Source organism: Haemaphysalis longicornis, unplaced genomic scaffold, assembly GCF_048455015.1.
Source record: "Haemaphysalis longicornis isolate Haplotype H1 unplaced genomic scaffold, Haemaphysalis longicornis Haplotype H1 scaffold_10, whole genome shotgun sequence".
NCBI classification, from domain to species: Eukaryota; Metazoa; Arthropoda; class Arachnida; order Ixodida; family Ixodidae; genus Haemaphysalis; species Haemaphysalis longicornis.
In genome coordinates this window covers 143631042-143657262 of record NW_027526204.1, presented here as the reverse complement: position 1 = coordinate 143657262, position 26221 = coordinate 143631042, and positions in this window count along the sequence as shown.

The window sequence follows — 26221 nt, the reverse complement described above, 5'->3', positions numbered from 1 at the left end:
GGCCAAAGAAAGACTATCGTCTTTAAAACCACCTGGAAAGAGACGCTGCCACCGCTGTTCCGAATTCTACGAACATTGCGCAACCGTACCCCTCGCCACCGCCGCCAGCCCGCAAAGTAAGAGATAAACAGAAAGAGGAAAACCGACTAGCGCGCGAAAAGCCAAAGAGGGAGGTCCCGCCGCGAAAAAGGGACAGGACGGGCGCTACGCGTCGTTGTGTCTATTTCCGTTAAAAGCTAGGCCAAAACCCACACGGGTCTGATCTTACTAATTTTTCTATGCGTGTGTGTGCGGTTAACCAGAGCGCCCGACACAAATTTGCTGCACCTGGCGACGCGCCGACAGTGGCCCCGATTCGCGCCTCGGTCAGCCAGCCCGCGGCAGACGTGCCGCAACTGGCGGCACACGGCGCCGCCGAGTCTACTCTCCTTTTCCCATCGAGACGGCTGCACCAAATCATGCTTGGGACGACCGGCCCGCAAAAGACACGCAGCGACGAGTAGACACTGGAGACGGCGCCGCTGAGTCGCCTACCCTTTCCCATTCGTGGCTCGGCTGACGCAATCACTTCGCCTGCATTCGCCGGATTCAAACTGCGGCCAGTGATAGTCCTGATTGGAAAGATTCGAACTGCACGCGGCTGCGGCGGAACCCCGGGGGTATAAAACCATCCCTGAAGGAGCGGCTGTGCGGCGGCATTTGATCGGAGGCACTGAGTTGAGAAGTGCCATTGTGCGAGCCATGTAACGCTCTTGCTACCTTTGTATATATTGTATATGAATGCAGCTTAAAATCACCGTCGGCTCGACAACTTCATTGCTCTCCTCTGCGCCGCGTCGATGGCGGACTGAGCAGGGCGACGTCGCAACATCTATGCATCTGTATTGTTAACCTGTGGCTTTTGTATCTATGTTGTACAACGCGCCCCTTATGTTGCACCCCCCTGTGGGGTCTTCAAGGAAATAAAGTGAAGTGAATCGAACAGTGGTGACTGAGCTAGAATGGCCCAGTCCCAACAGTGTGTGTGTGTGTGTGTTCGGGGGGGGGGACGTGGAGAGGGTATCGGTCGCAGTCGAGGGCCGCAGGGCACCCAGTTGCTGCCGGTACTTGGCAGCCGTTACAGCAGCGTAGAACTGCTCTGCCGTGCTTTCTGTACTCGAGAACAAAGTTTGTAGACGTGTTTTTCGGAGGCGTGATAGCTTGCACTGACGTTGTTGTGGAAGTAGAGGAGGAAGAAGAGGGCGTGCACACTATCACCATTAGAAAAAAAAAGGAAGTGGAAGTGCGTTCCCAGTTCTGCCCTACCCTGGCGTCCTGGTTTCTTGCGGTTCACAACAACTTTGGTGCCGAAATCACCCGTCTTCAACCACCCGGCATTGTCCGGACGAGCCATTGGGCCTGAAAGACGACGATGGACCGTTTGAAGCCCAAGCGAACGGCACGGCGGGCCCTTCTGACGAAACTGGTGAACGAAGCCAAGGCTGCGCTCCAACCTACGCCTCCAGACTTGGTGAGCTTGCAGTCTGTGCTCCAGCGCTTGACAACTTGCGAGGCGGAACTCCGCGCGATCAATACCGAGATGGAACCTTTGATACCTACCGAATTACTGGAAGCTGAGCTAGAGACTGTGCTACAGTACGAAGATGAGGCGCTTAACGCGATATCAAGCCTCAACACAGTCATAGAATCTCTAAAGAGCCCGACTGCGTCAGCTGCCGCATCTGCGACTTTGATTGACGGCTCGTCACGGGAGACGCTTCAGTCATTTAGCCGTTCATCAGGACCCCGGCTTCCGCAATTGGAAATAACGCCATTTCGCGGTGACATGAGCAAGTGGCTGCCATTTTGGGAGCAGTTTGAGGCAACTATCGACAAGAACCCTACATTGAGCGTAACGGAGAAATTTCACTACCTCAGGAATTACCTTTCCGGAGAGGCCGCATCAGCAATTGCCAATTTAGAGACAACCGAAGCATGTTATAAGGATGCCATCGAGATGCTTCGCGCTAGGTTTGGAGATCCGTTCCGCATAGAACAGGAACATCTCTACCGCCTACGATCCCTAACTGCTGTTCGGTCTTCCTCCGACGTGACTGGGTTACGCCGCCTCTACGATGCCCTCCAGAGCCACGTTCGAGGTTTGACGGCATTGAAGGTGCCCACTTCATCATACGCCTCGATGCTTATGGACATACTGCTTCGGAGTCTTCCTCCCGACATTGTTGTTCAGTACCATCGACGTTGTGCTGAAACTTCAACTTCGACTTCTGGGGAGCGTGTTCAAACAGCCGATACGAGACTGCAAGATCTCATGGAATTCATTCGTATCGAGGTTGAAAGCCGTGAGAAATCACAACCAGTGCTTGACAAAGCGTCAAGAAACTTCGGCAAGACGTATGGATATGGATGGCGCAACCAGGACCCTCACAAGCCACGTCCTCCGACAGTTGCTGTCTTTCACAACGCAGGAAAGCCACCGCCGAAAGAAAGTCCTTGCCTTTTCTGCAAGAACAGACAACATGTCACCGAGGAATGTACGGCCAAGCTGACGAGTACTGACAAAAAAGAGATTCTTCGCATGGACGCACGCTGTTTTCGCTGCACGGCCAAAGGGCATCGCTCAAGCGACTGCCGGAGACGGATCGAGTGCTCACACTGCAAACGAAGACACGCGACGTCTCTCTGCATGCAGCAAGGTAATAACTCTGGACAGCCGAAGACTACCACCGAAAATGCGTATTACACATCTGCGGAGACAAACCAAAACATGAAAGAGGGTACCACTGTACTTCTTCAGACCATACGTGTATGGGCTGTTTCCGACCACAGCAGGATGTTTTTGCGTGCTGTCGTTGACGGGGGCAGTCAGAGAAGCTTTCTTCGCGAAGATATATCCAAGAAGCTGAAACTTCCGGTTGTCGGAGAGGTAAACTTGGCCATCAACACGTTCGGCAACACTCGGAGAACCAAAAGCCGAAAATATCGTATCGTTCGACTCAAACTACAAAGCCAATTCGACAGCGGTGAATGTGTCTTGGACGTCGTGGAAATTCCAGAAATATGCCAAGATATCTACTCCCATGTAGCTGATATCCCATTAGTCAAGAAATTTCAAAAAAGAAGCAAGAACATCGCGGATAGTGACAATTTTGGGTGGAGTGCTGGAGACAACAGTATCGGACTGCTTATTGGCGCTGATCAGATGTGGCTAATAATGACTCCAGAGGTGACCAGAGATGCCAACTCAAGTCTTGTTGCCATCAACACAATGTTTGGATGGACATTTCAAGGTCCGACGCAACACCATCTGCCTTGCACGCCCGCATGCTTGGTTAGCGTTTTGCACAGCTATGCGACAACGGCAGACCATGAAGTCCCTGAAGACAAGCTTGGACGTAAGTTCTGGGAACTTGAAGCCATGGGGATTCTGGGAGACGACCAAGAACGCCACACAAACACAATATTGGAGGATTTTCAGTTTACTATTTCCAAAGTCGATAGGCGATATGAAGTGGCTTTACCGTGGAAGTTTCATCCGAAGGAATCCCTTGAAGACAACAGATCCGAAGCCATGCGACGCTTGAATTTTCTAGTTAGGCGACTCTTGAAGAAAAAAGATTTGCTAGCAAGATATGACAAGGCTATACGGCAGTATCTGGTCGACGGGCATGCTGAAGTAGTGCCAAATCGTGACACGTGCGAAGACAGGCCGCTATATTACATGCCCCATAGGGAGGTTCTCAAAGAAGACCGCGTCACTACAAAACTTCGAGTGGTCTTTGACGCCTCTTCGTCCCGACCACCCAGCCTTTCCCTGAATGACTGCTTGGACAAGGGCGTGAATTTGAATCCGGACATTCTGGAACTTTTACTGAGGTTCAGACGACACAGATTCGGACTTGGCGCCGATGTTCAGAAAGCCTTCCTGCAAATCGGAATACAAGAAAAGGATCGGGATGCTTTTCGGTTCCTTTGGTATTCGAGCGTACCGACAGGAACTCCTTTAGATCGCCTAGAAGAGTGGCGCATGACTCGTGTTCCGTTTGGAGCAACATCGAGCCCCTTTATGCTCTCCGCAACGATTCGACACCACCTCAGCCAAGTTTCGGAAGACAAGAAAGAAACAGCAGAACTCTTAAAGTCATCATTCTATGTTGATGATTTGTTGACCGGAGCCGAAAGCGAAGAGGAGGCTGTACGTATCTATAAACAGAGTAACGAGATCATGGCCGATAGAGAGATGCTACTTAAGAAGTGGTCAACTAATTCCTGTCAACTACAAATTTTATTTGACAGCAACGAGAAACAAATGGCCGCACTGAGGAAAGAGGAACCAGTCCTACCATCGAAGGATAGAAAGGTTTTCGGCATTGCTTGGGATGACGACGATGCACTTCATGTCAGCATGAAGTCAACAATACCTTTGTTGAACAAAACACCCGCAACAAAGCGGATTGTGCGACAAGCAATCGCAGGAATTTTCGACCCACTCGGAGTGATATGCCCACTCGTCGTCAAGGGCAAAATGCTGTTTCAGCGACTCTGGACAGAAAAGATCAGTTGGGATTTGCCTCTGCCTCCGCACATGCAGGAAGAATGGTCGAATTGGTCGAACAATGTCCGCAAACTAGAAGACATCAGAATTCCCCGCTACCTGTTTTATGGGCATGAGAAACCACCTGGAAACTTGGAGGTACACGTTTTTTCTGATGCGAGTCCTCAAGCCTATGGCGCCGTGGCGTACCTTCGTTTTTTGAGCAACACCACATCAGCAGAGACTACGTTCTTGTTTTCCAAGTCGAGAGTAGCACCAATCCGAAAGCTGACAGTGCCCAAACTCGAACTTATGGGAACTCTCGTAGCCGCAAGAATGGGGGAATACCTGAACAAGAAGGTCTTCTACGGCACTACAACCATTTGGTACTGGACGGATTCGTCAATCTCGTTGGGATGGATAACTGGTAAGAAAAAGCTGGAACCATTTGTCGCTAACCGAGTTTCCGAAATTCGTCGGACGACTGATCCCTCACAATGGAGACACTGTCCTGGATCAAATAACCCAGCCGATCTGATCACACGAGGTTGTTCGGCTGAAGAGCTACTCGGAAACCAACTGTGGTGGAAAGGTCCTGAGTGGCTGAGACTGACTCCGAATGCATGGCCTGAGAATATTCTCAGCGTTCACCCCGACTATTCTATGCCAAACACTGTACACGTCGTACTCACCGGTTGCACACGAAGCATCGAAGCCGACGTCGTAGATATTCACAAATTCAGTGACTTTCATAAGCTGATCAGAGTAATGGCATGGGTATTACGGTTCTGTTTCAAGACACGTGAGCGTCCCAAGGGTCCGCTCACTACACGAGAACTCCAGTCAGCAGAGCGGTTTCTGATAAAACAAGAACAAGAGAAACACTACAAGCAAGAACTCGCCGATTTAAAAATATCGAGGATTTGCAAAACTTCGCCTATTATGACGCTTCAACCATTCATTGACGACTACGGCCTGATGCGCGCCCGAAGCCGACTGTCTAATTTTCAAGTCATCGAAGAAACTAAAAACCCGGTGATATTACCTACCAAGAGCCATTTGACGGACCTAATAATTACCGCTACTCACCGTCGACTCCTGCACAGCGGGGTCAGAGACGTCCTGATAGACCTTCGCGAACGATTCTGGGTACCAAAGGCCCGTCAGCGCATCAAATCCATCATTTATAGATGCCCAACTTGTCGAAAATACAAGGCGAATCCAGGTTCTGCTTCTACACCACCGGTTCCAGCTGACAGACTTCGGAAGTCAAGTCCGTTCGACGTCGTCGGCATTGACTTTGCTGGACCACTGCTGGTTAAAGACAGAATGACAAAGACGTATATTCTTTTGGTAACTTGTGCCGTGACGAGAGCCATACACTTGGAACAAGTTTCCAGTCTAAAGACAGACTCGTTCATCTTGGCATTCAAGCGATATATAGCGAGAAGAGGAGTGCCCAGTACCATCTACTCCGACAACGGCAATACTTTTAGACGCGCCAAAAACCAGGACGCCAGGGTAGGGCAGAACTGGGAACGCACTTCCACTTCCTTTTTTTTTCTAATGGTGATAGTGTGCACGCCCTCTTCTTCCTCCTCTACTTCCACAACAGACGTCACTGTATTGCCGTGTTGGTGGGTTGGTTGCACAGTGGAAATCTGCAGCTCTTATCTCGAGCAACGCGGATGAAGCTGACAGCTATCGATCAAAAAGTGCGGTGACGTCGTTATGTGCAATCCACATGTTTTACGAGACGTTCCAAGATGCGAGCTTCAGCGACAATCCCGGCGTCTGGCGTTGGCGTTCATCAATTCAAAACAATTCCTTCACAAGGCCTCTCACAGTGCGAGCTTAAACTCGGCGGTATAGTTGGTAGCGAGGAGTGGTCGCCCCGCCTGTAAACAGTAGTGAAGGTACGAGAATAACAACCACCGAAATTCACCATCATCGTCAGCGCCCTCATTACACGGTGGCATAAACGAGAAGCGGCGAAACGAGTTGCCACTCGAAAGTAAAGCCATTCGAAAGCAAAACGCTCCTTCGGCGGCAAGATGACAGAGCTCTTCGACAAAATATGCGAGGCTAAACAAGGCGCCGCACGCGTTGAACTGGATATTATGATGTCCGATTCACAACTCACAAACGTGCTTAGGTGTACTCGGATATTTTACTTCCATTGCTGGGACAAATTCCACCGCCGCGCCTGCACGCCGTAGTGCACGATGGGGCTATATGCTCACTTGTAAATGGCACTACACGAGACCATATTACTAGCGAACCGGAGCAAAATGTTTCAAAACGGGAACCTAATAAAACCATATGGGCGCACGTGCATCAGCCAAACTCTCGCTTGAATACGCACAGCGAACATTACAAACCACGCAGTCGGTTGGTCGCGAGTTACGTAAATTAACTGCGACTGTTGAAATGAGCGGTTCGGCTCACGAAACGACTACACAGCGTGACATGCGTCTACGGAAACTTCTGAAGACTGAAAAAGAGGGACTTCAGTACGCCTAGTTCGTGCGTTGTTAGCAGCCTCCACCGTCTCTCCCCTAAAACAATTGGAAAGGAGCAAGCGCAATGAAGCCGCCACGCGTTCACAGGCCGCGTCAACAATACCTAGTTCGTGCGTTGTTAGCAGCCTCCACCGTCTCTCCCCTAAAACAATTGGAAAGGAGCAAGCGCAATGAAGCCGCCACGCGTTCACAGGCCGCGTCAACAAAAATAACTGCGGCAGTCAACAAGTCCCATCAGAGAAGAGCAACTGCGGCCGCGTTTCCCGCCGGGCCCTCACCCCCTCCTCTTTCCCTCTTCACCGTGACCCTTTTGCGAGTGACCGCCAAAAAACGCTTACAGCGCCAAACAGGGGCCGGGAAAGGAGGGAGGTGCAGTTTTCGTTGTCTAATTTTACCATCCTTGACAGTTAAGCTGCACAGCGGCACCGCTAAATGTTTGCGACTTGTACACGCGCGTCCGGACTCGAGCTCGTGATAAAACTTGTTTGCACTACTGTACTCAGGAGTGCATATACTCATGAATACACAGTACTCATGAGTACACAGTATTCATGAGTATTGTACTCATGAGTGCTGTGTACTCATGAGTACTGTGTACTCATGAGTACTTATACTCATTAGTACACAAACACATGAGTACTCATACTCATGAATACTGTACTCACGAGTACTCATACTCATGAGTAGTGTACTCATGGGTACTGTACTCACGAGTAGTGGACTTACCCCTGTACTCACTCGTCATCGTACTCACTGTTTTTTTCTGGGTGTGTGATCACTCATCATCGTACTCGTGAGTTTGAGTACAAATGAGTACAAATGAGTGTACTCACGAGTGAGTACGCCGACCTATGATATGGGGACGACTTCCGCGCCCGCTACGTCGATGCGGCCGAGTACGGCAACGGCCGATACGTGATGGTTGCGATAAACGCCTGCACGGGCCAAGCTAGTCAAGCCACCAGCGCATGCTGCAACAACGCCAGTGCGGCCGAAGAGTTGGCTATCGCCCTCGCCATGACCGAACCGGACTGCGACACTATCCTCAGTGATTCCCAACAAGCCCTCCGCAACTTCGCAAGAGGACGCATCAACCCCCAAGCCGCCCGCACTTTAGAGCAAACAGCAATCTCGCCAGGCCTACGCAAGGAACTAATATGGATCCCCGCCCATGCGGGAGATTGTTCACCGTATGCACCGAACCACAATGAGACGGCCCACAGGGAAGCGCGCGCTTTCACCCACCGCGCCCCCACCGCAAGTGCCCGTCCGGAGTGGGAATGGTGGACGGCGACTGAAGACTCACCGAGTGGATACGGAGAAATCCTCAAGAACATGAGGGCTGCTCGCCAGCTATTCCCCTCAACTCACAAATCTCTAAGCAGGGAAGAAGCAGTACACCTACGACGCCTCCAAACTGCGTCGGTGCTCACACCGGCCCTCCTCCATCACATGTGCCCCAACGATTATCCCAGCGCACAGTGCGACATCTGCAAACAAGGCACGGCCAATCGCTGGCACATCCTATGGGACTGTGCAGCCGTACAAGACGGCGTCAGATTCAGAGAATACTGCACAGATCTCCCAATCGCCATCGCCTCAACCAACAAGTTGGATCAAGAGTGGGCCATCCAGCAGGTTCTCAAGGCACTTGAAAGGCACCGACTCCGCAGAGGGGTCCCTGTCGAGTAGGGCTGCCCAAGAGGATGCAACGCACGGCCACGTTGAGGTCGGCCCGTCAACCGGGCTTTGCCTACTGCGGGATTTATTCAATAAAGTCCTTTTCATCCATCCATGGGCCACGCCAGGCTCACGGGGAGCTCGGGACTTCTCGGTGTGCCGTGGCCGTAAATTGCGGTTTCGTGCGAGTCTTTGGTTGGCCCCTTTAGTCGTCCGTTTTAGTTTCTTGGCACGCGGATATTCTCCTAATCTTGCTCCTAATCCTAATTGTGCTTACCCCCAGGAACAATTAAGTGTTCGCGTAGTTTGACGTCCGTAAGTATCCAGATCACTGTTCGCTTATTCACAGATGCTCGATGCTGGCGTTAGTTTTTTGTTGTTCCTGATACTACAAAGTTCGTTAAGAGGGGGTTCGTCTCGATGAGGTTCGGTGATTTTCAAATCGGCTTGATTTTACTGTGTGTGTGCCGTGGGATTCACTTCGTCGGAACTCAACTTGAGAGCGTTTACGGCGTTGTGTTAGTCGCGCCGCTTCCGTCGGTGATTGTGTTCGTGTAGCTCGTTGCTTGCTTGATGCATGTGGGAGCGTCGACTTCTGTTTTCTCCGGTGTGAGCGCCGGTGTGCAGGGATGGCATAGTTCGACCCGTTGAGGACGTTGCTTCAATTGAGGTGTGCGTTGCGTATGGTGCGGGAGCCCTTTGGATTTTTGTTTAGCGTGCGCTAGTGTGGCGTTGTCGTAGGGTGGCATGGCTGATCGGTCTGTCGTTGCGGCTCCGTGCTCGCTGTAGCCGTGGTTGCTTCGAAAGTGAAACCATTGTGGTGGGGAAGCGGGTATAGTTCGTCTCGTGTGTTCGGTCCCACTATCCTTGGCGTCGCAAACGTGACTTCATCGTTAGGGCATTCAATGCCTTCGTCTGTATCGGGTTCATTAGTTTCCATTCTTGATGTGTCCGTGTCATCGGTCAAGCTCTCGTCCAATGCTGTTGTTTCGAGAACGCTAAAATCGGTATCTCTCTCGTACAAGCAGACTCGAAAGCGCTCCGTTTGTACCGAGTCCGCTTGCTCGCGGTTGCGCCCTCTTGTACGAAATGGTGTTTGTAGGGTGTGTATCGATCGGAGCAACGGGTTCCGGGGATCTTGTTCGTTCCGGCTCGGACGTGCCGCGTGCGCTGGCTGTGTCGTTCCTCGTTGCCGGACCTACCTGCACGAGTGTGATGTCGTTCGTTCGCCGGACTCGGGCTGGAGCTGAGGGTGCAGGAGAGTTCTCCCTTCCGGTGGGGTTGGACCGCGTGCGCTGGGTCTTTTTTTTGCTTGTGGCAAGGCCCATTTCTGCGATTGTGACTTTCGCTGTCCAAGTACGAATAGCGAAGCGGGAGCGGAGGATGTCAGGAATAGCGGTTTCCTCTGTGTGTGCTGGGTTGGTCGCGTTCCGGGCGCTGTGCATTTCGTTCACCATGGTAAGCTCCACCGCCACAATTTGGATGTCGTTCATCACCTGTGGTGTGTTTCGTGCGCTGTGCATCTCGTTTGTCCTGGTAAACTCCCCTAACCTTGGTGTGCTGTCGTTGAGTGCGTTTCGTGCGCCGTGCATCTCACTCGTCGTGGCCACGTCCAGCAATACGGATGCGATGTCGTTGGTTGCATGGATCTGGGCCGGAACAGCACGTGCGGAAAATGTGCGCACTGGCTGCATTTATTCAGCGTTCTCAGCATCTCGTTTGTGTACATCTGAACCGGAAAAGCGGGTGCCAAGAACATTGCGCATTCTGGCTCGTAGGCGCTTTACGTTGCGCGTCGCGTTGCTCGTTGCTGGAATGACCTGTGCGTGGAGAATGTAGCTCTTCCATTGGATCGGTGGGTTTCAGATCAGCGTGTTTTCGTGATCCCGCCAGAAATGCACTGAGCTTCACTTACGTTTCCATAATCGTGTCGATTACCTGGGAGAGATCCGCTGAGCAGGCAGTTTTGAATGCGTCGTCTCGTTCGCGTGCGTGCCGTTGTGCATGCTGCCTGAGTACGGATCTCGTGCAGTTAGGCACCGTGCTCTTTATGGCACTGAAGTGTAAACAAAGCGTCACCTTGCGTGAAGCTGACAACGGTCAGGGGTAAAACCGCAAGAATAAAATAGGTGTCAAAGCAATCAACACGCCTACTTTACAAAACTGGTGAGGAAATGTGCATTGCTTGCCCTGTTCTCTGCTCTGTCAGAGTAATGACTGGGAACGAAACTCTACAGGAGCGAAATTTAGCTTTTGGACACTTGAGAATAGTACGGGTTTAGGCGCAAACGAATACACTGGAGGTGCTGTCTGGTCTGGCCCCGCTTAAGATGATATTGAGCCTTGAATTAGAGTTGCTTTCGAATGCACCTAAATGAACCATTTTTCGCTCTAGCACGCTCGGCCGCCGAATTATTGTGGTGTGCCTCCAAAACAGAAACAGCGGAGCCGTGTTTCGAAGCGTAGTTTGTATGGTATATAGCACTAGTGGTTCTGAACAGGTATCTCAAACCCCATACAGAAATGCACGAAAGTTTTAACTACATGCATCGTAAGGAAATGTTATGTGTATATTAGATACAGCTAACTTTCAAAGTGGATCGGTCGGCGAAGTCAATGACCGATCGATGATCAAATGAGATGATCGCTGAAACTATGACTCGCTGGCTCGTTGGCCGACGGCACATAGCGCACGACGGTCTACTCCACGAAATGTACAATATTTACTGGAATTGTGGCTGCCCGCGATCCCCCCTCGGTAAGCGGCAGCGTTCGGAGGTCCGCGCGGTTTGTGCGGGATTGCGCAACAGGACGTCAAGAATAGAGGGGTTCGCTTGCGCCTCGCGAAATGGCGCCACTGGCGCGCGTGGGAGCGGGGAGCTCGGAGTCGCTTCGGCGAGGAGACCGCTGAGGAGAGCGAGGACTTTGGCTCGGCGACGGCGGGCGGCTGCTCTGAGCGAGGACGAGACGGCGTGCGGCGGCGGAGCGACCCGGCGTCTTCCCCTCCAGCCTGGACCGACCATCGTCAACCGTCAGCGGCGGAGTCGAAGGACTCCGGCCGCTCGAGCAACGCGGCACCCGTCGATGACCGAGAAGGCGGGGCAGCTAGGGGAGGGTTTTGGGAATAAACCCCCTTGGAGGTTGGCGTCGGTTACCTTTGTCTCTTGCTTGCCTCTCACGCTCTCACCGTCTACACGGCAGCCGCGTGAGGAGGATCTTTCGAGTCAGACCCGCACCACAAATTGGCGCCCCAACGTGGGGCCTCGACTGCAAACGCAGTTGAGGCGCATACAGGCAAGATGGCAAGCAACGCCAACGAGCGGAGCGACGGCAGGAGGCTGGAGGCACGTAGGCCTACGGTCAACATGGCGGCGGGTCGGCTCCCCCGCCGCGCCGGGCCCGCGCACACGCGCCGGCGGCAGCGATGAATTGACCCCCCAAGCACCGAATAGTGCGGCGGACTCTGCCTACAAGGATGCAGTGGTTGGAAGTGCGCACATGCGCACCATAAACCCGTGACTACAGCGCCTCGACTTGGCCGATGCGACGTTGATAAAGATCGAGGGGTACGTTGAAGGTCAGTTATTTCCTTTTGATACGGGTGGTGCGCAGGGAGACGAAACCCTATCCACGCTAGTGGGTGCTTGCGTCTCGTTGTCCGAAAGGTGGAGAAGGTACCGCCCGAGATTGCATTCAGGCAGTAAGAGCTTCGCGTGGCTTGGCAGGGGGCTCGTTTTTTTCGGGAGGCGATCGTCAGTGTTTGTAAGAGACGGACCTCAGGCGACTATCACCGGAGTCGCGCCTGTAAGCCGCTTGTAACGTGGTGGGCACTGGCGTTACGGCAGCCTGTATGCTGCGATCGGGGATGGTCCGTGTGTGTGGACGAGCGTTACAGTGGGAGTGAGTGTGTGATGTGTGTGTGCGGCCGCCCGTAAGCCGCTCAGATTGCGGCGGGCGCTGGGTCTAGTGCAGCTGGTAATGTTGCGACCTAGGGTGTTTGAGAATGCGCGTGGGAGTGCGCGCCTGTAAGCCGCTAGTATGGCGGTTGGCGCCGCAGCTGATATTGCTGCAAGTGAGTTGTAGGAGCCCTGCCTGCTTGATGCTGACGCAGCTTTGCCGAGTACCCCACCCGGGCAAAGAAAACTTGAACGGGTATTTCGAAGCCATCACCCGTGTTATGCCAGACGCGCTGCATCCGAGTAGGCTTCATCGCCAGTCACAGGAGTTTGCGGAAATCCGCTGCTCCCTTCCTCAAGAATCGAAATCACTCGCATTGAAGGGTGAGAGCGGAGCACACGGACGGCAACGGGAGTCACGCCAGTTTCCAGTCGCCACCGCCATGGAGAGCGAGGACGGATCAGCTGAACGACGCCGCGGGGCCGGCCAGTGAAGGTATTACCGAGCGCAGCGTGTTGAGCTGTTAGTGTGGTTGGAGAGGATAGAGTTGTACGCGGGGTCGAGAGGTGTCAGGGCTGCTGGGTCGGGGGGTGGGGGAGTTGCTTGAAGGCTAGACGAGGCAAGTGCCCGGGTAATGAGTGCGCGGGCTGCGGCGTGGGCCGCCTCATTCCCTTCCAGGCCAGAGTGGCCGGGGGTCCAGACAATGGAGAGGTCAATGTCTTCAGGTAGGTGTTGAAGGAGGTGAATGGCTGCTGGCAGGATGAGGCCAGCTTGGTAGAGGCGGCAGGCTTGCTGCGAGTCGGTGATTATTGCCAGATAGGGTTGGTGGCAGTGGGTCAGGGCAGCGTGGGCGATGGCGAGGGACTCCGCGGTGAGCGTGTGGATGTGGCGGTAGGAGGCCGCGGTGGGGAGGCGGCCCTCTTTGTTGAAAACTGCGATGGTCGTGGTGTGGCGGGTGGAGGACTGGGCTATGTAGGTATAGCGGGTGTTGGGATCCGTGCCGTAGCGTTTTTCGATGAATCGGACGCGGTCGTTGCGGCAGCCTTGGTTGTAGAAGGGGTGCATATGCTTGGGGACTGGAGGGGCGTGGATGCGTTGACGAATGGAGAGGGGAATACGTTGGGGCGCGTGTGGGGTGGCAGGGGCCGTGCGTCCGATGACCTGAAGTACCCGTCGACCAGCGGGTGTGAGGGGGAGTCGGTGCTGGTGGTAGGTGCATTGGGCTTCCAAAATTTCTGTGAGAGTGTTGTGGAGGCCAAGCTGGAGGAGGCGTGTGTTGTAGGTGTAGGTAGGGAGGCCTAAGGCTGCTTTGTAGGTCTTGCGGATCAGAGCATCCAGCTTGTTAGCTTCGATCCTGTATCTTAAAGTTGACGAAAGGGCAGCTGTATGTGATGCGACTGATGAGGAGGGCTTGAACGAGTTTGCAGGTGTCGGTTTCTTTGAGGGCATAGGTGAAAAAAAAAAGTTAGCAGTAGCTTAGCTCGGCTATGCCAGGATATACGTAGCGTGAGCTAAGTTTCAGCTGGTTATTCTTAGCTTTCCTAGTTGTCTAGGACAGCTTTATTATCATGCTTACTGCTGCTTCAACGACACACACACGGTATGCACATTATGCGACACGGATGTTTATCAAGCGGCTCCGGCGCAGCGTCACCAATCACCCCAGAGCTAAGCTGGTTCCACAGGCATACGCCGGTGTTGCTGCGATGCACGAGCCATCGGTTCTACTCCCGGCCACCCCTCGCATGATCATCAAGTGAACCGGGCCGCCACGTGTGGAACGGAGGTCGGCGAAGACACTGAGCGCGTGGGGTGTGTGAGAGACGCCGGGCAGTGCGAAACGTTCTTTGCACCGTGTGACGTCACTTCTCCTCGCGCATGCACAGCACGGCTCTCCAGGAACCACGCGAAACTGTTAAATCTTGGCCAGTGTAGCACACGCTACAAAAAACGGCATTCCTGTGCAGGGTGGGAACACCCTTTCAACAATCCCGTGCCGTCGCTATTGGGTCAAAGGCCTCAACACAGCTGCTTTCGTTTCACACAAGACCCAGCAAGCGAAATTATAAGATGATTGAAACATCGCACGTAAACTGTGTTTCGCCGAAAATTATAACCCGGTCTTACTATGGTGACTTGCTGCAGTACCCAGCGATTGACCCAAAATAGCGGCGACAACGTATAAGTGTCTCCACCCTTGCAGTGGACGCGTGTGAATCGAAAAGGAGTGCAGTGACAGCGCGGCTTTGGAAGACAGTGACAGCATAGAGAGCGCCGCGAAAGGAAGAAGCATGGATCCAGCGGGCAGGGAAAGCGGTTGTTCGGCCATCAGCGTGGGGTTGCGTCGTAGTACGTGTTTTCACAACGGCGGCTCGATAGGGGCTTCAAATTCATGGTCTGGCTGCCGCCTGATCCTCGACTTCTCGCGGTTGGCGCGTTATAGTACTGCTTCCGTATGGGGCCGTCGAAGGTTCACTCCCGCTCACGAGTACCCGGCCGCTTGCGTGCGTCTGTTCAGCAAATGGTTTGGCCCGCATGCGGACCTATGCACATCAAGCAGCGTCAAACGGGGGTTCAGAATAAAGAATGATCGGGACGAGGCGACGAAGCGGTGTAAAATATGGGAAGAACGCCCGTTTATCCGCGCCCGAGTTTGTCGTATGAAGAGGACAGCGCGCACCCGAGCGTCATATCATCGGGGTTTTTAATGCGTTATTTCTATGGGTCATAAGAAGCGGGTCATAAGAAGCGGGTCATCGCAAGTCCGGGAGACGCATCAGCGGGGCTCCACTGTACTTTGAGCAGGATTCATTATAGCGGTGTCACCAAACATCCTCTAATTACTGGGGAGCAAACCAAAATTTCGGCCAGCATCCCATATGCATGTTTTCATTTCTGGCGTAATGTGGCCCATATTCGGTAAGAACTGGTGGAGTGTGCCACTACCTAAATTAGTACTGACACAAAATTTTCGTGTTTTTTTTGCTGCTATGGTTGCATCTTCGCTCAGTAATCATAGAATGGCACAGTAGATGGTCGATCGCAGCGCAAACAATCATTTACGGCGCCGTTTATTCTTTTTAGTTTCGATTTCGACAAAACGAACGCCGAGCGGCCGCTATGACAGGAGGTTGCACCTGACGCCACCCTTCTTGTGGCACCGCTGCCGCTCTAAACGGGCGCGCTCGCTCGCGAGCGCGCTCGCCCATACCGGCCGAGGTCTTCACCATCCCCGCGCGCCCGGGTAGTAGGACGTCAATCCCAACACCATGACGTGTACGCATGGTGTCGCAGAACGCACCAACCGCAGCCACCGCGTCGGCTACGCCACCGGATCCCCGACGCCGGCAGTTTGCTGCACGTAGCACATGATGTCGTGCTGTCCCGCTCGGACCTTTTTCGTGCGGGTAGACGTTAAAATGGATTTAGAATATGTTATACTGAACGTTTACTGTTGAAACTTGCTACGAGATATCTCCTTATAAAAAGGAAGCATCTTACATAGTTATCTAATCTTTGAAAATTTGTGAGGCTACTAATTTAAACTTGTGAACAAACAAGAAAATTTATTTGGATAACGACAGGGTATGAAAGAACGCCCGAGCAAAGGGAAAGCTTGTTTAACATCCGCACCTTTTATCCGCAGCGCGCTCCAATGAAACGAACAGGGAGCAGGATTCGGACGCATACGTGCCGTGTATGTATGTTCATTCTTTTGCGCGCAGATGATACAGTGAAATCCGCGGAAAGCTTCATGGAGCACTTGACGTTTGGAAAACAACAGCTTTCTTTCTATGACCTCTTTCTCTGCGGTCGCAACGAGCTCACCAGCCTGTCTCCCACCCCAGGTCATTACAGAAGTTTAACAACCTCCAGCGTCACATTGTTCCCCTTGGATGAGCGCGATGAAATTACAGGGAAACAAGTGAGCCACAGCGCGACGAAAGCCACGCGCAGGTGCCAGATATGTGATTGGTTGATTGATTGATTGATTGATTGATTGATTGATTGATTTGGGTTTAACGCGCCGACGCAACGCAGGCGATGATGCGCGCCGTAGTGGAGGGTTGCGGATTAATTCTGACCAGAAGGGGATCTTTAACGTGCGCCGAAATCTCATACACACGGGGGTTTTTGCTTTTCGCCTCCAGGGGTGCAACGCGTCATTATGTTTACTTTCGTTAAGAGCCCGGGCCAAGCCCAGATGTGCCTGACTTTAACCACTCATTTTTGTATGCGCGTGTGTGTTGTGCCAAGCACCCGACACAAATTCGCTGCACAGGAAGATATGCCGACGGCAGGGCTGATTCGCGCCTCGGTAAAACCGCTCGCGGCAGACGTGCCTCAACTTGACCGGCTGGGCGCCGCCGAGTATGCTGTCCCTTTCCCATCGCGACCGTCTGGACCGAATCATGCTGTGGGCGAACGGTTCGCGGCAGACACGCAGATTCCCGCCTGGAGACGGCGCCGCTGTGGCCTTCCCTCTACCTGTCGTGGTGGCTCGGCTGACTCAATCGCAATTCGCCGGATTCAAACTGCGGCCAATTCGAGGTATTCGAATTGCACGCGGCTGCAACGAGAACTGATTCGAGGTATTCGAATTGCACGTGGCTGGAACGGAACCCCGGGGGTATAACCACCCCGGAAGCAGTGGCGGGGCGACGGCATCTCATTGGGGGCACTAACAAAGTGCACACTTGGGCGATCGTTAGTTCATTGTAAAAATAGCTATTGCGTGAATCGAAACAAAGATACAGAAATACGTCGAGACGAGCGCTTACTTCCAACTGAATTTATTACGAGGAACATTGCACCTTTTATACGTACTATTCATGCTAACACCAGTACAATAATAAAAAACCAAAAACCAAAAAATTGGGCCCATCTCCCCGCGAGGGGGACTCGAGTAAATGCGTCGCATAGGGGGTGGGTGTATTGCGTTAACGTTTAGTGTTTGGGGAGTTGGTCGTAGTGAATGCGTTGTATCAGCAGCTTCTTGACGTAGTTTGAATGAGTCAAGGATATAAGGCGCTTTCGTAGCCTCCCGTTCTGTGTCGGCTTTGTGGCGCAGTGGGTAGAGCAACATGTACATTGCGTTCCGCCCGCAGGGTCGAAGGATCGAAACCAGGCGCCGGATAGTATTTCTTTTTATATAGTGTAGGGGGAGGGGTGCGGAATACGACTACGGACGTCAACGCGGGTGACATCGTGAGTTACTGAAATGCTCTGCAGTTAAAACAACAACATAAAAAAGACGTATAATCTCTAGTAGCACACCACCATATCAACATGCGTTCACGCACTTGGCAGCATCTATACAGACAGCAAATTAAATAATTAAAATCGTCCACGTAACGAAACACCTTCGCCACCCCTGCAGATTCCAAACGCGGCGACAATCACATCACACTGCAAGCACCCTGTTACTGGGTATTGGGCGATACATGAACCATTGCAAATGCCTTGTTTTAGATGCAAAGCAAATCTTGCTAGGGGCTATGTCCGTTGTCCTTCCGGCGTCCGTCCGCACCTCTCGTCCTCTCCACGCCAGCTGTGATAGTATCACTCTCTCCCCTCCTCCTCTCCACACCACCTCTGTGCGCTGCTCGTTCTTTCCCCCTCTCCACGCCAGCTGTGATAACGTCACTCTCTCCTCTCCCCAACAGCTGTGCGCGCTGCTCCTCTTCTTCCCTCCTCCTCGCCACTTCAGATAAACCAGGTCCGCGCCGCTGCTCCCTTCAGTTGCTGCTGCGGTCTGCGCCGTCCGATGAGCTGACAATGGACGCCAACGATTCTGGCAGTGACCCGCCGCAGTGGCTCAGTGGCTAAGGCGTTGCGCTGCTGAGCACGACGTCGCGGGTTCGATTCCCAGCCGCGGCGGCCACTTTTCTGATGAAGGCGAAAAGCAAAAAAAAAAAATTACACCATCTTCCAACGGGGTAACCCTGAGGAGATGCAAAGCATCTCGAGTTTGCATGACTTTGCATCTCCTCAGGATTCCCACGTGGGAAGGTGGTGTAATTTTTTTGCATGAAGACTTGATCGTCATTCCAGGTAGCAAAGGTGGACGTCAGATACAAAGCTAAATGTTCCAAAAAATTTCTAACACTTAAACCAGACCTATTTTGAAACACAATAGCACCAAACTGGTCTATGCATTCTTCAACACTACAATAATTCAAGTCATGTGGTAGCGAATAGTACAAGTGCTCCACATCCACTGAAAAGGCCTGGACACTTCTGTCCTCTTTGGATTTAAGATAGGGAAGAATTTGATCAGAATTCTTTGTGTGCAACGAATCTTCAAAGCCCAGTTGATTTAAATAATTCTGCAGAAAACCGCCTACTCACTTTTGCCACGTGCCTTGTTCCGTGATGATCACACGGAGGGGACTTTCTGGCTTATGCGTGTTCACAGAAAAAAACATGAACCATCTCAAGCCCTCGCTATTGCCAACCATCTTGGACAGCGGCCTCAGCTCATGGGGTTCACATTTTTTACATGGGTTTGACATAGGTTCGCAGCTGCCGACTTAACCTTTGAAAACGTACCTTCATTCCGTTCATTAAACCAAGACAAAGTTACATGCCTCGCCTTGATAATAAACATTGCCCTAGGCATTACACAGAAACCACCTTCTTTGTCTGCAGCTTAAACAGACAATTATTTCTCCTGTTAATAAAAATATACACGGTTCCCGGGTACCCCACTACTAGAAGACTTAGAACGCCTAAGCATATCAATGCCCTCCGACACGCAACGTTCATTTTCACCCAAAGGTGCCAGTCGGGACAATAATGAAGTTGCGTTGTCAAAGGTTAAGTCGGCAGCTGTGAAATTGTGCGAAAAACTTGAGCTGAGGCAGGTGTCCAAGATGGTTGGAAAAAGTAAGAGATTAAGTTTGCCTATGTTTTTTTTTCTGTGAAAACGCATAAGCCAGAAAGTCCCCACCGTGTGATCCACACGGAAGAAGGCAAGTGGCAAAAGGCAGTAGGCGGTTTCTTGCAGTAGTATTTAAATCAACTCGGCAGTAAAAAACAAAAGCCGCTTCTCCCTTATCATTGTGCGCATTCGAAACTGGTGAATAGGGAAATAGGCTGTGTGCACGTGCGTGCGCGTGTGTGTGGGGGGGGGGCGTGTGCGTGTGTGTGTGTGTGTGTGCGTGCATGCGTTCGTTTGTGTGTGGGTGTGAGTGTGAGTGTTTGTGTTTGTGTTTGTGCGTGTGCGTGTGCGTGTGCGTGTGTGTGTGTGTGTGTGTGGTAGGGGGTAGGGCGTTAGGGAGCGTGGAGCGGGTATCACTCGCAGTCGAGGGCCGCCATGCACCCAGGTGCTGCCGGTGCTTGGCAGCCATTACAGCACTGTCCAACAGCTCTGCCGTGCTTTGTGTACTCGAAAACAAACTTTGCACACGCGCTTTTCGGAGGTCGTTATGTGCAAGCCACATATTTTACGGGACGTTCCAACACGCGACCTTAAGCGAAAAACCCGTTATCTGTAGTTGGTCACCATCATATAAAAACGGCCCCTTCGCGAGGCCTTCCAAAGTGGGAGCTTAAACTCTGCCGTAGTTGCTAGCGAGGTGGGTTCGCCCCGATAGCAAACAGCAGGTGGAGGTAGGGGAATAACAACCACCAGTTGTTAGCGCCTGTCTTGCCCCCTTTCTTGTGTTCATCCATTTTTAGCACCTAAACCACGCCTCAAAGTTCTGGGTGTTGTTTGTCGTATCATAAATCATTAAAATTCTCTTTCAAAACAGTTACTAATACTAAAGAAAAACTAGGCTGACAGACGACTTTCAGCGTAGCTTTCCCCTAGTATTCTTAACGGCGTTTTTCAGCCTTTATTACTTTAAAGATTCCGTGTTCCCCATAATAAAAAAAAACAAGAAAAAATTCGGGGAACGAAACCCGCTCCAGCCAAGCTATGGCAGGTTAACAGCTAATAAAAAATAAATAAAAAGGAGCAATAGCCGAAAGGTATTTTTTTATGTAGAAACCAATTTGTAGATCAGAAAAAAAAGGATACTTAGCACCAAACCAACCTCTCAACGCTTACCCAAGTCGCAGGCAGCAAGCTAATAGCGAACTGGTGAAGCACCAATGACAAAGGTAAATAAGAATCAGTACAAATAAAAAAATTCCCGCGCCTTCCCGTGAGGGGAACACGAGTAAATGCAGAGCATTGGGGCCTCAGTACTGATTGAAGGCAGTGTTTCTTCCATCGCTTCTTCCGTTATGCTGGAGTAGCAGACACGAGTAAACGTGGGCACCAGCGTCAACCAAGGAAGGAGCAACGCAGTGACTGAAACACGACCGACCGCTAGCAGCTATATTTGCAGCGCGCGCAGTAGAGGGAGAGCAGTACGGGGGGGAGAGCGCGCATGCGCAAGCAGCGCGCGCCCTTCCACGACCCACCGCGCTGCTATCACGCACCTGTTACGCCGAGACCGCGACGGAGCTAACGGGCTGACTACGACGCATGCGCGCGCCAGCTGCTGTTGAGAGAGAGGAGGGAAGGAGAGGCGCACCTGCTGCGGACGCGGAACTGTTGACACCGTCCGAGGCAGGAACAGGCGAGGCTAAGAAATGCTCTGCATTTAACATACACACTAAGGCAGCCCCGCACACTGCGAAAAGAAAAAGGTAAACAGTGCACACATTATGTGGCATCGCACAGTCCAGAAAAACGGTCTACAACGCTATATAGCTGACACCAGTCAACAAAAAAGTGGCACCTATGACTAGCTTGTCAAAGATTTCTCTCGCAACGTTCCAAAAGCGGAGAGAAACAGCATGCCACTATATCCTTGTACACTGCATTAGAAAAAGACAGACAACAGTCACTGCATGTTGCGCTTGTACGAGAGAACGCCTAGCTTTTAAATCAAACGGATGCCCACACACGAAGTCGAGAATGTGTCCGTGACCAACACGAACCACAACGAGACGGCACACGCGGCCGCGCGAGCATGAACCCACGGCGCCACTGTCCCCAGCCGTTCGGTGGAGTGGTTCTGCACAAAGGACTGCATGACGGACTACGGTGAAATAACCAAGGCTTATCGATTGGCCCGCCGGACCTACTCACCCCCACACCCTGTCCTGAGCCGAGCAGAAGCCCTCAGTCTACGCCAACTACAGACAGGATCGGTACTCACCCCTGTCCTACTACAGTACATGTACAGTGCGCAACTCCCTTGTCTATAACACTGCGTTTGACTTGAATTGGTTATCTCTCAGAACTGCGTGCTCAAACTTGTCGCAAAAGACGTCGAGGTCAAAATATATGGTCGATACTTCAGAATGACACAATAGTTTTCCTCAAATGTTTTTCGGCCGAGGCAAGATAAGGCTATAAGTACGAAACCTGTGTTATAGACAAGGGTGTTGCCCTCTGTACCACGAGACGTACCCAACTGTCGAATGCCAAGTCTGTCGCAAGGGAAGGGCCAGCTTGGCTCATATCCAATGGGAATGTACCAAACGCTCCACCCACATCTACATCAGGCGCCATCCACCCAAGGCGCGAAAAAGCCGTACGGACTTACAACTGTCAGGGGCAACTATGGGCCGTCCAGCCGGTCCTGTGGGCGCTGGAAAGGCAGGGGTCTTGCAAGCCGGCAACGGCGAGTTTTAGTCCCTAGCGGAGTAGCAACACCAGTCCTGGTACGACGAGAGGCCCACGCCGCGGCGCGTAAAAAAACTTACACCATCTTCCCGTGGGGAACCCTGATGAGGATGCGAAGCATCATGAGGGTTCGTGTGGTTTCATTGTGTTGCCGTAATGTTGATTGATCTGGTGTTTAGTAGCGCCAGAGGGAATTCCGCGTCCGGGTCCACACCGGTGGCAAAGCACGCAAGTACTGCTGTGTGACGGTGAGTAGGCGGTGGTTCTCGAGACGCTGAAACTCGTCCATCATCTTCTTGTCGGTGTTGTCGTCTCAATGGTAGAATCGGTAGTCTCCGTCAGCGTTGGTGAGGTAAAGGTTGTTGACGTTGGTGCACCGGCTGAGGGCAACGCACACGCCCTCGTCTTCGCAGCTTTGTCTTCTTCTTCAGCAGTTCTCCTACGGGAAAATGACGACGGTGGTTGAACGCGAAGCTATCTCGTGATTGATTTTTTGGTTGGCCAATCCCTAGGGGCATCCTGCCACAATCATCATCAGAGGCGCTTCGGACGGGGCACGTACAAGTGACATCCCCCCCGCAAGAGATGCTCCGCATGTAAAACATCGTGTGCTGGTCTCAATAAACATTTATTCATTCAATCAATATGGTACTGTCTGATGTGGCACCACAGCAGACCGAGGTGCTTACCTCAGGTACCTCAAGAATATCGACCGGAACATCAGGCAAAATGCTTGTTTTGCTTGAGTCCGTGTCCAACCTGTTCGACATAAAAGCATAAACTAAAGGAAGGGGAACATTTTAGGCCACACTTTATAGCGCCTATAAGTGCCAATTTTCACTACATGGGCTTTTTAGTGCTCCCTTGACTTTCTGGGCCAGTCTAGGCTTTTTAGCGCCTAAAGATGCATTTTTTGTGTTAGATATGCCTTTGTTGGTTTTTCGAGTACATGGCCTCCAAGGACGGTACTCACTTCAGAAGTACCGCGTACCGCGTACCGTACCGCGTAGCGTACCGCGCATTGCATACCGCGTTCGCAATAAAAATTCCCTAGCCGTGCCAAACAAGCCAACAGACGCAAACCATGCACGAGCCACCGCCACCTCGACCTTCCCACATCGGACGAGCCACGCTAGGGCCGTGCGGAGCGAGGTCGCAGCCACCCTCACTTTGTCGTGCTTTGTCCATGGACCAACGGGGAAAACGTTTGCCCAAGTGCTGTATTTATTGCCAACGCAATAACAAACACGTATGAAGAAAGTGAACGGGACAGAGCCGCGAACCTGCCACTCAAGATCACAGATGGCTCCTAGGGCGAAAAACCGAGCAAATTTGTGAAACCAAAGTTGTGATGGTACGCACGATCACGGGAACAGTCCTCCGCTGATAACGGGAGAATCGCCGGATGGCAAGATCTAGCCCGTGTAGGACGAAGAAGGAGCGCGAAATAGAGCTTATAGGAATGAGAATCTCGGCACTTTTGAAGTTCTCTAGTCGTGACAGCTGTCATTTGACGTGCTGGGTAACGTTGAGGGGCACTTAGAAACCTAGCAGTGAGGAAATTAGTGGAAAGAATGTTCCGTACGGACCGTCCCATATTGATAATTGGTATATAGTGCATAATTTCTGGATGGGGTTAGTTCAGCAGTGTCCGTAGTCATCTGCTTCAGCTGAACAGAATAGTGCAGTAATTTGTACGGAATTACCGCAGTTCCCTGTATTTTCTATGGGCTTCATCGGTGCTGTGAAGACCTGAGGAGGCCGTTCTGCTCTGTTAACGATTAAATACATGCAGTTACGATCTCTATTCGGTTTGCAGTTGTGTCTTCAAGCAGCAGATACTGATCGGGCCTCTTCCACGAGAGCCCGTTGTTACCTCTTAGAAACCTAGGCTAAGGGCGGGAAACTACTACAAATACGCTCGCTGGTGGTACTATGGTATTGCAGACGGCAAAAGCGTCACAGCCGATATTATTTACACCACGCTACACTTGCACGTGACTTGGCACACTCGTGTGGTTAATGTACACTTTTAGCAGAAAGCTTTTCCGCATCTGATAGCTTGGGCGCCACTTTAAGAATGCTAAGCTAATTTGAAGGCCCAGGACAGATCCACCGCGATCCCCAAGGGACTTTGCTGTTAGCGCGATCCCTATCTGACAAACTGTCATTACGCCTGACGTAACATTCCTGGATTCCTTCTGCTAAAAAAGCTGTTAGCCCAAACATCCTGATACTACAGATGGAATCCCAAATGGAGCGTCCCGAAGTATAAGCAAGCTCCCCCAACTTCAGTGAACGTTGAGTGTTGTTATTTCGCACAGAAGTATCGAATGAAAGGAGGTTCAACTTCAAGCCGCAAATAAAGGAGGTGGACCTGGCTTCTCATGGCTTTTAAGCTCTTCTTTTGTTTGCGAATCACCCTGCATTTCGCGTAAATGTGTTAAAATAGCAACTCTTGGTTGCTAATTTTTACGAAGCAAATAAGTGATTTTCCCACAGCACAGGAGTTGTCCGCTGGTTTTATTACCAGTAAAAAATTAGTGGTAAAATATTGCTACTCGTCGGTGTTGCTCAGCGACGACGACGAATACAAAATACGTTTTCGACCTCTTGGGGGAAGAAGAGGATGGTGTCTGATTCAGGTCTTCCTTGCTATCTTGTGTAAATACTGACAATACATCGTGCTCCATCTTTTTATCCTCGTAACATCTTTGTTGGAGTGTTCGGACTCGTCCCCCTCTTGCACGCCAGCTCTGTATCGTTGCTTCATGGACGCAAGCGTCCAGTTGGGGTGTTTAGCTCTACCAACCATTACGCAACTACCCAGCGGACGCACATATTGTGTGTCGACAATGTGGCAAGGCCCTCAAACACCCCCGCGAGTGGCTTCTTGTATCAGCATCTCCCAGCTCCCTGATCCCGGTGTATTCTGCGGCACTGATACCATCGACGTTGACGACTCGCTGAACACGTATGAACACGTCAGCTTCCATAACAGGTGGGACCAGGCGATCATTTTTGCCAATGTATTGTACTACTTTAAAGATCCCGCTCTTGTCTGGTATAAGACAAACGAGGAGACCATCACAAGTTGGGATGCCTTCAAAGATGAGCTCAGGAAATTGTTCCCCAGATTGCAGCGAAGAAAGAACTTGCTTGCCGCGCCCAGTCTGCAACAGAATCCTATGTTTCATACATCCTAGATGTGCTTGCGCTATGCCTGAACGTTGATCGCAACATGGCCGAGTCCGAAAAAGTCACCCACGTGCTTAAATGTATTTATGATGACGCTTTCAATTTACTTGTGTTTAAGAACTGCACAACCATGGATGCGATGATTGCTAAACGCCGACGCTTCGAAGAGGCAGAAACCCGGCGGATCGCGCTGAACTTTGCCCGGCTGCAGAATACTGCAGCTACATCGACGTGTGAAAACCAGCCCCTACGGTCTCACGAATCGCCCGCTTCTCCGGCATCAACAAGACTTCGTACCGTGAGGTAGAAGCCATGTCCACTGCCACTTCGCCACAGTGTCTGCCTAGGCGAGACACATGTTCTGTGTCGCTCATTCAGGCTGCCGTATGTCAAGAAATCGGCAACTTGGGCGTCCGGTCCAGTTGCGCTTGTCAATATGCTGGTAGCTAAACTGCTTTCCCCGCCCAATCTGCCCTGCGTCCGTTTTCGTCCTCATGTTCGCAATCTCGCAGACTGGTGCACACCTGACGACAGACCAATATTATAGTGAACTAGAACCCAAGTATTCTAGTTCACTATACCAATATGCTTCCGCTGCCGCAGCGTCGAACACGTCTCCTGCTACGGCCGCTACCACTGGTGCTCACCTCCACGCACTACTTCCCGGCGTTTTGAATCTCCCTTTCAACAATTTCCGTCCTACCGGGCGCAAAACACCTTCAACGCCGATGCTTCACGTCCCGACCTAGCCGATCGCCTTCC